The sequence below is a fragment of the Trichechus manatus genome, unplaced genomic scaffold (genome assembly GCF_000243295.1).
Source record: "Trichechus manatus latirostris isolate Lorelei unplaced genomic scaffold, TriManLat1.0 scaffold00353, whole genome shotgun sequence".
Taxonomy (NCBI): Eukaryota; Metazoa; Chordata; class Mammalia; order Sirenia; family Trichechidae; genus Trichechus; species Trichechus manatus.
The window spans coordinates 699939-712901 of NW_004444289.1; the positions used below are offsets into that span (position 1 = coordinate 699939).

General features: G+C 50.8%; 1 pseudogene; it reads left to right on the forward strand.

Annotated features, from left to right (window-relative positions):
• The window catches only part of LOC101359089 (putative serpin A13), a 58745-nt pseudogene that overhangs the window by 37198 nt on the left and 8584 nt on the right, over positions 1-12963 (forward strand).

A 12963-nucleotide genomic window follows, 5' to 3' on the forward strand; every position in this document is an offset into this window, starting at 1 on the left:
TGTTGTATTTCTTTTGGTTTTGGATAGTCCTTGAGAGTTCATTTCCTAGATTGGTATCTGGCTGGTACGATCCTGTGTCCTAGATTGTGCCTGTGAGCTGAAATTGTGTGTTCTCAGACTGAAGAACTCCCTTTAATAGTTCTTGTAAGTTTGGTTTGGTTTTTACATATTGCATTAATTTCTGTTTATCTGGAAATGACCTAATTTCACCACCATATTTGAATGAGAGTTTTGCAAGATATATTATTCTTGGCTAGCAATTTTTTTCTTTAAAGGTTTTGTATATGTCATCCCATTGCTTTCTTGTCTGCATGGTTTCTGCTGAATAATATGATCTTCTTATTGTTTCGCCTCTGTATGTGACATCTTGTTTTTCACGAGCTGCTCTCAGGATTCTTTGGTTTTGGTGAGTGTGATTATGATATGCCTTGGTGATTTTCTTTTGGGGTCTCTCCTATATGGGGTTGGTTAAGCTTCTTGGATGGTCAGCTTTTCATCTTTCATGATATTGGGGAAGTTTTCTGTCAGCAGCTGTTCAATGATCCTCTCTGCATTTTCTGTTTTCTCCCCGTTCTGGAACTCCGATCACTCACAAAGTTTTGCTTTTGATTGTATCCCACATAATTCTCAGGGTGTCTTCACTTTTCTTTGTTCTTTTTTCTAAGTTTTCCTCGAACAGAGTTGTATCTAAGTAGTTGTCTTCAATTCCGCTGATCCTGTCTTCCACTGTTTCAAATCTGCTCCTCAGCCCTTCTATGACACTGTCCATTTCTGAAATCTTGTTGTTTATCTTTTGGATTTCTAATTGTTGTTTTTGTATAATTTCCAGTTGTGAATTTATTTTGGCATTTTGTTCCTGCATTATTTTCCTGAATTATTCCATGTATTTGTCTGTCTTTTCCATGAATTTTTCTATTTTTTCCTAATTTTTGTCTGCTTTTTGCTTCAGCTCTTGGATAATTCTGAGTATTAGAGATTTGATTTCCCTATCAGGTAGTTCCAGTGCCTTTTCTTCCACTGGAACGTCATCTGCTGTTTTATTTTGGATGCCTACTGGAATCATCCTGTCCTGTTTCTGTAAAGGTTTTGATATTGTCTGCTATCTTTGGGGCATTCAGTATTTTTCTCGTTTATTGATTGTAGATTTGTTTGTTTTGTCCTTTGTTTTTAATTTGGCTATGTATGAGCAGACAGGCTGTGTGTTCTTTGTTGTTTGCTCATCTGTGGGCACGATACTTTTCACCTCCTTCTCCAGTTGGCAGTGTTAGTCTCTCAGATATGGTACAGCAGGGAAGGTCTAGCTGAAGAGGAGTTACAGGGACGGGTTGTTTGTGGCACTTACTACAGCCACCAGGGAGGGTTGGTAATCAGTGCAGGGCAGGTTCCAGTAGGCCGTGTCTGTGCTGTTTGGTGGTGTGATGTTAAGCGCACAGTGTAGGTAGGCAGGATGTAGTGGGGAGATTGTTATGTGTGGAGCTAAGATGGATATGGGAGAGAAGAGAGAGGAACAGGAGCCAAAAACCTACATACAAACAATAAAGAATGCTATGGGAGCTTGCCATTGGAGTGGAGAGATAAGAGACTATGAAACGGAGGGAAAAAAAGGGGGAAGACGGAGAAAAAAAATGAAAAGAAAAAAATGAATAAATAAAAATCAGTAAGGGAAAAGAAGAGCAAAGATCCCAGGGATCCCACCGGTGTGGCTATGAGGTCTGGGGAAATTGTTCTCAGGTGTCGCAGTACAGCCTGGCTAGAAGGTGTAGAGGTATTCAGCACCAGGTATTCAGGGAACAGAAAGAGAAGGAAGGTATAGAGAGTTGAGAAACTTAGTAATGAAGAATGACAAAACGGGAAAAAGAGGGAAAAGAAAACAAAACGAATTTTTAAAAAAAGAACAAGAAAAGCCCCCAAGAAAACAGAAAAAAAAAACCCACAAAAAAAATGCCCTCAGGTATCCCTCTGCACTTCTGCGCAAGCCAAGGGGGTAGGTGTCAAGCCACGCATCACAGCCTGGTCAGAACGGGCTCCCACCTCAAGAAAAGGAAAAGAAAACAAACAAACAATTCAAAACAAACACACAAAAGCCCTGGGATCCCACCAGTGTGGCTGCCCAGCCCGGGAAGCAGTTCCACACTCAAACAGAGCTCCGCAGCCCCTCAGGAAGAAGGAAAGATGATGTATGGGGCCCGGTATTTGAACAAAAGGGGGGGGGTGGTGAGAGGTAAGGAAGAAATCAAAAGAAGCGGATAAAAGCAACACCAGCAGCCAACAAATGGCACTCAGAGAGCCGGCCAGTTCAGGCGGGTGGAATCTAAGCAGCCGGTGCTTCTCAGACGAGAGACCGTGGCTGCGGGAAGCAGAGGAGGCCTAGTGGGAGTGAAGAAGGGTTGGGGGTGGGAAAGCATATATCACAAATTACCAGTTGTTCTGTCTCCCACTGGAAGCTCCGTGAAGCTGCTTTCTTGTACCCCCTGTTTGCTGGTCTCTGATAGGAGTCCAAGATGGTGGATCCGAGCTGCTTTAGCTGATAGGGGACCTCTGCATGAGTCTCTCTTCACTCTCCATTCTCTGTCAGTTTTCTCACTCCATTTGGTGGTTGGCTGAGTTCTTTATCTCTTCATTTGATGTTTTAGGGTTTCAGGATTGTTGTTTTCTCTGTTCGGCTTAGTTTTTCCGATCTTTGCTGTGGAGGGACGGTGTGGTGCGTCTGCCTAGAGCACCCTTTTGTTGGAAGTCTCTCATATCCATTTTGTTAATCTTCTTGATGATAGTGGGGGTGCTGATCCAGCCAGCCCCAAATCCATGTGCAGAACACACTAACTAGGGTGCGAGGGGCTGGGACTTGGTTAGGTGTACTGGAGGGGAAGTGCCTCTGGGATAAGGGCAGAGACTCCATTGGGCCTGTGGGTGGCAAGTGGAGGTCCCTTAAGTGTGGTTCCATAGGTGGAGACAACGTGTGGTACCGGGCCTGCAGGTGAGACCTCCTGTGGGTGTGTTGGCTGTGGGTGGAGACCTCTGTGGGGGTTGGGTTGCCGCAAGTAAGACCTCATGGGGGTTCTAGGGGCTGAGGCTAATACATCGGGGTGGGAACTCAGGACTGTGGGCAGACTCTCGGTGCTCTCCCTGTCCCATCCTGCAGATGGACTCTGTGGCCGGACCAGTTGACGTGTCGCTCTGGAAGTTGGCTCCAGCATAGTGAAGCCCAGGTCTCCACTGACTTTCCCAGACAGTTGCCACATACTGAATGCTTATCTCGCATGTGGTCACACTGCGAGGACCTTATCGTGTCCAAGGACAGCTTGAACCTGGCTAGACAGGAGGGTCTGTCCCAGAGGGGTTGGGAGGTCATGCTTCTCAGGTCTCTCAGGGGCACCAGGGGATAGGGCTCCTTGTCCCCTCAGTGGTCCTTGTGTCCCAGTTCCAAGTTGGCCCGGTGTTGCCCCTGTAGGACACCCCCTCCCTGGGCTCTTCTCTGAGAAGACCCCCTCCTCCTTCATAGTTAAGAACATCTGTATGCAGAGGATGAGATGGGTGGGGCCATTTTCCACAGTGACCTGTGGGCTGGTGAAAGAGACACATTCCTTCTGCCCCTGCCCCCACCTCGAGCCCCACCTGCAGTAAGGACACCCCCTTCCCTGCGCTCGCGCTCTCCTCTGGCATCGATCGTCCTGGGGCTGTGGGATTCATAACTCGCAGTGCTCACTCCATTGTCTTCTTTCTCCTCTGACCTCTAACATACCCCTCTACCCCACGGGGTTCTCAAGAGTCATCCTGTGGTCGTTGGCCCAGGGCATCACTCTGAGCACTTACACGCTTCCTCGTCCAGCCGCTACCTATACCCCCGTGCATACCTAGAGCCGAGTTTCCTCCTCAGGAGCCCAGGCCTGAGTCTTCTCCCTGCCGGAGGGCGGCTCAGTACCAAGTCCTGTGTGGTTGGACTCAGGCTCAGTTCCCAACAGAATGACTCCCACCATAGATCTGAGACTTTGGGGCCCAGTGTTACCCCACTGTCCTCCTGCCCCTGTGATGTCCCCCAGCCCCAGAGCCCAGGTGCCCCTCAAGCTGTGCTGTGGCCACTGGGGGGGGGGCAGAAGCATCCATCATGGGACAGGAACAGAGTGGGTAGGAGAGATGTTCACCCAGACCCACAAGCCCAGTTCCGCCCCGAGAAGTTCAGGTCAGGTCAGGTCAGGCTCAAGGTACATCCCTATACTGAACAGACTTCAGAGAGACCAAGGCTGCGATTCCCCAGGGCTGGTGGAAACTGGAACAGAAGCACATAGACTGTCACAGACCCCACTTCATGATGACACTCAGCAGAAGTACCTGCCATCTCTCTGTGCGTCTGTGGAAGTCTTCAGGGTCTCCTCATGGCCACGACTGTGACCTTCGGGTGTGGGGACAGCTAAGGAACTCAGCCGTGGGCAGTTTTTCAGGGTTTGCTCATCAGGCCCAGTCTAGAAAGGACACAGATTTTGTTGGGCAACCTCCCCTGAGCCCAGCACTGAGGATCTGCGGCCATTGAGGCAGCCTCACAGGTCTCTAGATCAAGGGTGGAGTAGCCAGTCTCTTGTGGTCCCAGGGAGCAGAGTGTGGAAGCCCTGAAATCTAGGAGAAGTTGGTGTTGCTACAGGTCCTGGAGGCAAAAGGCACAGGCAGCTTCCCGGCATCGGCCTTCAGCTGTCCCGAGGGGAGGACCCCAGACCCATTGGGTGCTGGGGTCTGATTGGGGTCAAGGGAAGTTGGTACAGAAAGGTCAGGGGTGTCTCTGGTAAGCATGTTTGCACCAAGATGGTCACCCAAGGACACTTGAAGGAGATTCCCAGGGATAAAGCTCCCCAGGGAAAAAACCGTCCATCCAGACTCATAGAAACACATGGAATAGTAAGTCCTGGGAGTTCCCAGTACCACCACTTACCACGTCAAACCATTTCTCAGCCTTGGTCACACTGGACTAATGTACACAGGTGTCCCCAGGTCCTAAAGCTTGTTGTCCTGGAAAGTCTCATTGCATTGGGTGTTTCAACCCTTTATTCATTCATTCATACAAGCATGTATACTTTCATTTCTTCTTGAAATAATTCTCTCTTCAATCCATCCCTGCATGAGGCCCTAATAGCACGGGGTGATGTGGACATACCTCTGGGTCACTGTGGCCTGTCTCTGGTGTTACTAATGCAAGTGGAGTCTAGACCTTCATCTGAACAGCCTGTCACTGCCCCTGGTTGGTCATTTCAGTTTAGAGTGCCTTTGCTCAACAAACCACTCTGTCTTGCATCCTAGAAGAAATTGCCTGCTGGCAAGGTCGAGGCCTTTGATTTCTGTCCAAGTCCTGAGGACGGAGCCTGTGTCTGGGCGGACTGTGTGCCACTCCAAGTCAAGTGAGGATTCAGCAGGTTGGGGATTCTTGAGCACAGGAAGGGGAAAGGAGGGCTGCCACTAGACCCAGACATCACTGAGGTGCTCACACTGGGCCAAGTGTGGAGGGAGCTTTGATCTGCAGCCTGCACAGACAGGCCACAGCACTGCCTGTGACCTCAGACTTGGCTCCTAGCTTCCAACCTGACCACAGCCAGAAGCCAAGTTTCCTTGACACACCCGCAGGTGACCAGCGGGCTCCTCCTAACGCTGCAAGAACTACAGGAAGCCCGGGACCATCTTCAACTGGTCCAAACTCTCGCGCTTCACTGAGACCCACTACTGCCACCTGTGTGGAGTCACTGCGTGAGTTCTCCAACACTTGGCCTCTCTGTGATGTCCTGGTCGTGTCCAGTGCTCCAGAAACACTGTCATCCTGTGCAGTGGCCCTGGGAGAGACCAAAGATGACATTTAGGGATTCTTGCCTCACACAGAAGCTGTGTCTGCACTTTTTAGAGACTTTCACATTTAAAATCCTGCTGCTCCACATGAGTGGGTACCCCCGTTGTTCCCGTTTTACAGATGTGGAAGCTGAGGCTCAGAAAGCTTAAGGGCTGGTTCATGGGGGCCACATATTTTTATGCTATTCAAAAGAGGTGCTTCCTCTTGAATGAGGAGCAGGAGAGCTTAGTGTTCCCCTATCTCAACGTCTTCCTGTGCAGGACAGGTTCCTCCCAACCTCCAAGAGCCAAGGAGGAGGGAGCTAGCTGTCTTCCCTGGGTTTCTGGAACCCCTACACTTAGGAGGTAGGGGGAATCATGATGGCCTGGCTGGGTATGAGGTCTCCAGATGTCATGGGAGTCTGTGGAGGTGTGTGCTGGGGGTCAATATGGCTGATTTGGGATGCAGGGGGACCAGGGAGCTCAGGGTGGGGTCTGAGCCGAACCTCCAGGCTCTGGAACCACATGACATCTTCACCTCCACTGGAGGCACCGGGCTGTCCAGAACCCTCATGCTGATGTAGGGAGGCTTGTGAGGTTTCAGGGTGGCCCCCTACCCATTCTAGGTACCCGTGGATGCTTCTGCCAAGAGTTGTCCCTGATTCTCCTCCAGGGTCCTCACTCTGCACCCCTCCCCGGTCCTACATCAGGAGAACTCAGAGCTCCCTGTTTCCGGCTGGGGTTTGAGGAAGGAGGAGCCTGAAGCTGGTCATTCTCTCCTCACATGCACAGCCCCTGCTGGTGGGACTATGCTTGGCCCCACCTGGCCCTCAGGTGCAGGTGACAAATGCTCCTCTTGCAGTCTTTCTTCCAGGAGTGTGAGAGCCAAACACTGTATGGCATGCAACAAATGCACTGCAGGTTTCCATCATCACTGTGTGTGACTTAACATCTGTGTGGACAGCACGAACTATTGGTGAGCTTGGTCATGGGCCAGTGGCAGGGGCTCAAGGGTCCCGTCCTCCACGTGGCAAGAACTCAGTTCCACACCCAGTGGCCTCCTCCATGGTGTTCTGAAACCCATTCTGGGTGGAGTCATTCTTGGACGTGCTCAGCACCTTAGTACGAATGGGATTTGTGTTGAGACCACGGGAGCACAGGAACTCCCCTGACTCCAGCCTGGAAATCCCTGTTAGGGGTCCTCTCTGCAGGTGGCACAGAAAGGACATGACATGCAGGGCCGCTGAGCTCACTGTACTAGGGTGTCTGCTTCAATCCAACGAGGCTTTGAGCCCCTAGAGCAGCAGTTAAACAATTAAATCGTTAACCCGTTAAAGAAGGCAGTTATAGAACACAGACCATGCAGAGAAAGCAGCCGAGGGGCAGAGGGACCTGGCCAGCCATTGGCTTTTGCCCCAGGCTGTGTTGGGATGAGAAATTCAGCCCATGGGTGGGAGGCAATTCTTCCTGAAGAGGGGCCGGTCTGTTGGTCTAAAGGACCCTCTTGGTCTAAAGGACCATGATGCTCTGGGCTCAGCTGGTAAATCCCCTCTGAGCATCAGAGAGCTGTACAGCTCCCTGACAGAGTCAGTCATGTTCTCTGTTCACCTACCCCGTACTACTGAGAAAAGACCATAGCTAAGTGTCGGAACTAGGCCTCTCGGGTGCTGTGCGGGTAGAGACGGCCCTGAGGACCATGTATCATGACACATTACGTGGAGACTTGATTCCATTTGCTCCCCTGCCATTCTGTGGCAGACATGGGCTCAGAGTCCCTGTGAGCAGACAGGACACTGAGGCCATGTAAGAGCACAGATCCCTGCTTCCTGTGAGAAGGCGGGTGCCCTTGTTGAGCAGTAGTACCAAGGCTCTGACAATTGAAGCAACACCATCAGAGCTGCATGGGCAAGAGAGCCTGCAATGGCTCTCCAGCCCCCTTGCTCCATGAGGAGGAGCCCTAGGGCAGTTGGTCAGGGTGGTGGGCAGCTCCCCATGCTGGTATTCTGGCCACTTCTGCATGCACCTTGGTGACTTCTGTCTGGCACTGCTTGTCAACACATGGCTCAAACCCTCAGCCCCCAGACAGCCTTAGGGGAGGCTCTGTCTAGGAACAAGGTGGGGGTCTATGGCCCTGTCATGAGGAGAGTGGATGGGCCCAGAGCCTTGGCAGTGCGAGGGTGGAAGGGTCCCAGCTGGAAACATAGGCCACAGTCCCTAGGCATCATAGGAGTGAAGGGGGCAATGCTCCTCACAACCAGAGGGAGCCCTGGTTTGTACAATATAGGAAATAGGAGACAGAGGCGGCAATGAGGCCATGAGCTGTGGGCAAAAGACCCGTTCTGAATCCTCATGCTGGCAGCTTTCAAGGCTGTGAGTTTGGCTTGTCTCACAGCTCTTGTCTCTGGTTCTCTTGCTCAAGTGGTTCTTTACACTTGTGGTGTCAGCCTTGGCATGCCTCCTCTGCCTGATGGCCATCTTAATGTATCTCATGGTACAATACTGGGTGGATAAGGAGGTGATCCACTTGGACTCCCATTTTGAAAGTATGTTGTGACCCTGTTATTGTATTACTTCAGCTTGGGGGTGACTCGTGGTTTAGAGCTGGCCACTTAGCCCTACCCTCTGACCACCATTCCAGGCAAAACTTTTTTAGTGTGGAGCCAGACAGCAAGGCTGGCTCCATGAAGGCAATTTAGCCAGGCATGGCCTGAGCAGAAAGATGTCCTATGGCTCCTCATCCATGCTCCCTGGCAGGCTCCAACCCTGAGCTGAAGGCAGCAATCAACGTCCAAACTTCATCCCAAAGCTCATCAAATGTCTATGAGCTGGATGGAGGCCATGCTGGTCATGGTATGTCAGTAATAGGAAGCGGGGCCACTCTCCCTGTCCACTGCCCTCCACTCACTACCCACTCTCCTCCTACATTTTCTCCACCTCCATTACCCTGTACACCATTGTACATTTGTCTCCAGGCCCATTCACTACCTGTCCACTCCTTGTCGACCTCCATCCACTGTTCATCAACCCCCATTCTCCCCTGTGCATCCTCATCCACCTCCAAATACATACCCCGTTCTCTTCCCCTACACTCCTTGAACAATCCCTGTCCACTTCAAATCAACACTGTCCACTCTCTGTCCACTCACTCTCCAGTCTATTCCACATTTACTCCTCGTCTATGTTGTTCATTCCCATTCACTTCTGACCACCATGAACACACCCACCCACTGCCTGTCCACCCAAGCTCACTCCCCATCTGCCTCCCTTCTTCTCCATCCACCCCATACACCCCTGCCCACTCCATGCTGAGCCAGTGTGGTCTCTCCGTTATCTCTGACAGAGATCATGGATGAGAACACCTGGCTGCTCTTCCTTCCCTTTTTTGCCATAAAGATCAAGGCCCCTGTGCTCCTGACCATCAGGGCAGCTGTGCTGGTGCTGGTCTTCTCAGGTCTCCTGATGCTAGGATCCCTGCTATTGTTCCACCGGTACATCCGTGTGTACCGCCATCCCACTACTGGTTGGGTGGGGTCTGTGCCCCTCCTGCCCACATGTGACCCATGGATGATGAGTGGAAGGAGTGCCTCCACTCTCAGAACCCTGAGACTGTGCACTGTTCTGAAGCCTCATGACCTGGGAGGCAGGTGGCTGCAATAACTGCAGTGTCCACAACCCCTCGACCTTGGAGGCCCATGACTGAGAACTGTTGTTTTAGGAAGTGAGTTAGGGCCGAGAGTGCCAGGAGTCAGCTCCTGTCCCCAAATGCATCCTTTTCCTGCAGAGTCCCTTGAGGCCTGCTCAAACTGTCCTTGACGAATTGAGCCTGGCTCGGTCCCTTTCCAAAACAAAGAGGGAAGCGCAGGTGAGCAGGTGAGACACTGCACGAGCCACAGGAGAAACACGCAAACTGTGGACACATTCAGCGAACTTCTCTGAGTGGGGTTGTTTGGCTTTTGAACTTATCCATGCAGGCAGTGAGGTCTTTCTCTGAGCTGTTACTCAGTCTTCATGTGGCACCCCCAGAAGGTATGATCCTCCTAGGCTGTACCAGGGCAGGACCTGGGGGCCCAGTGAGAGGTGACCACAGACAGGCTTCTTTTCTCATGTCCCCCTGGAAACACTGACTGCTGTTGATGGGGTGACAAGGCGGAGACTTCCCCACTCCCCCAAGATGCAGATTCTGCCCACTACCACCTGCCACTATTCCCAGGCCATGGGGCACTTGCCACTGCCAGCCATGTGTGGCTTCATGGTAACATGAAATCAGTGGAGCAGGCCGTGTCCCCACTGTGGGGAGTTTAAACAAGAAGCTCAGAGAGATTATACGGCAAGACACACAGAGACCACGGTGAACCTCACTGCACAGGTAAGAGCAGATGCTCTCAAAGGCCAGGTGGGCACTGGAGGGGTGGAGGGACTCACTCCTTCACCCCACACACCAGGAAGTTCAGCAGGTCCACAGTGTTTCAGTTAGGAATCCAGTTCCGATGCTGTCAGATGCCTGGGGGCCAGTCCAGAGAGTGTTCACTTCTCTGAGAAGTCATGCCCACATATGCTCACTGATGGGGGATGGTGACTCTCGACCCTTTTACTTCTCTCTTCTTCCTAGGGGATAAGGGATTGACAGCACTTGAGTACATAAAGCAACACTGGAAAAAGAGCTGGGAAAACTCAACACCTAAGAAAGATCCATTGTCCAAATGGAGGAAGGACATGTACAGGTACTAAATGTGCTTCTGTTTCACCATTGATGTGTATCATAGCTGCGGACACTACCCAGAGTGATCACATGTCTGGAATCCCCTAGCCTCGCTCTTAGATTGCAATGCTACATGGATGATTGTGCACGTGTGTGTGTGTGAAAGTGTGTGTGCATGCATGTGCATGCATTGGTGTGAGTGTGACTCAGTATGTGTGAGGATATGTCTGACTGTGTGCATATGCGTGTGCAAGAGTGAGAGTATGTGTGAGAATGGAAGGGTTATGGGTGTGTAAGAGTAAGTGTGTGTTTGTGACTCATGCATGTGTGTCAGTGTAATTTTGAGTGTTAGTGTGTTTGTGTGTATATGTATGTCCGAGTGAGAAAGGGTGTGTGCATTAGTGAGTGCATGTGAGTATGTGTTAGTGTGTAGAGTCTGTGTGTGCATGCATGTGGAGTGTGGTGTGTGGTTTCCATGTCCACTCTTCACACAGTCAAGCCAGGAAGACCGACTCCATTAGGGCGCACCCTCCTCTGCAGCCATTCCAGACGACTGTATCCGGGAGACTCTGGTTGTTGTTTTGAGCAGATTTTTTTACTTTGCTGGTTTCTGAAGGTTGCAGGTGACTCCGTCTTCTTCATGGTAGGAGTTTCAGCCTGCCCCAATCCCTGTGGGAACCAGACAGAGTTTCTTGTAATCAAAGACAAATGGCAAAGGGGGTGACACATCTTTTCCCTGACTGCACTTCTTTTGAAAATTTGGAGACACATTTAGTGGAGACTCTCTATCATGACCTCACTTTGCCCCTACACAGAATCAGGGACTAAAACTTGCCCTCAATCCAAGCCGTGAGCAAGAGGCCATAGTTTTTTCTGCTGCCATTATAGCCAGGGAGACTTGTGTTCCCATTTGCCTGGAACAGTCCCAGTCAACACCTGATGTCCTTGTCCCCTTGACTTTCAGTGGTTTGGCTGATAAATTCTACAGTTAACCTACGTTTAACCTACCACGATTCCCTGTCTCAGCCAGAAAAGTGAGGTTCACACTATGTTGAGCTCCCACCCAGAATCATCATGGAATCCAGGACGTTATGGAAAGGACACTTTGTTCATTGTTTACAGCTTGAAAAGAAAGAACTCCATCTGGAAAAGATGGGACTTTACTGGGCAAAGCCTCTCATAGCAGAGAGCACTGTCCTTGTCTCTGCAAATCCCAGCAGCAGTTGTCTTTACTACTAAGATGCCCGACATATACAGAAAGCTTTGTTCAAATAAGTTATCGTGGAGGTCCCTGGGGGTCCAGTTAAAACTGATCTGAGCAGGAAAAGAAGGTTCTCAAAGTGGGTAATGCGTTTTCCTAATCGTGAATGTTAACTGAACCCCTGTGAAAAGAGTGGGAACCAGCTGTCCTGGGAAGAGAATCCTTGGCTCGTTGCTCTCAGTGAAATCATTGCATCATCAACAAGGTTGTGAAAAAGGCTCCAGTGGGCAGGTCTTCCATGTAGAAATGTGCATGCTCCTGATGGTACCTGGCCACGTCCAAGCCAAGGTGCTGTGAGTCAGGTCTGTGTGTGACCCATGTGGCATCGGCACCACTTTATGACCCCAGTGGAAAGGCTCCCATAAGAGTTTCTCAGGTCAGGTGGGACAAGACTCCATGTATGAAAGGAACATGTCTGGACCAGTGGTGTCACCTTCTGAGTCCTCCAGAGCCAAGCTCGGTGTTAGATGTCAGTGCTGGAGACACTGGGTGTGGCTGAATGAGTCAAAGCCTAAGTGCATGGCCAGCCTGATTCTTCCTCCCACTTCACGTTACCCGGGTTGCCTCTGTGTGGGGAGCCCCTTATTTCCATGAATGGAGCTGAGCCCAGAGCCAGCCCATAAGGAGGATGAAGACACCATTTCTCACCAAGTCAACAGAAGCAGCCATAGCTGACCAGTGTTCATTAGTTCCCCGCTTGGCTGATTCTTCACCTCTGTAAGGCTGAAGGACAGGGTCTTTAGAGAGACAGGAAGGTGGCTCTCAAAAAGCAAGTGATAAGTGTGGTCGTGCTTACCCTGTTCTGTTGAGCTGTAAGGTACATTCCGGGGAAACATAGTGAGACCCCCTTCTCCTCCTTTGGAGTGACAGCGCACACTCTACGAGGTGTCACAGAGCCAACTCACAAACACCTTTTCACAGCCTGCCTCAGGGATATCACTGAACTCACTACCTGGCAGCCCCTTTGCCAGCCACTTGTCATCGATCATCACGTTTATCCTGCTCAAGATTCACCCAGACAGGACTTCCCTGCTCCCATTTGGTGGCCACGGTTAGACAACAAGGCCATGCTCATCGCCTTAGAGACCTAGAGGGCCTACACTCTCCCCACCCCACCCTCAGCAGGACAAGTTCTCTTCTGCATTCAAGAACATAAAATATCAAACGTGTTTGACTGTGTAATGTAAAATATTAATATGAGGGG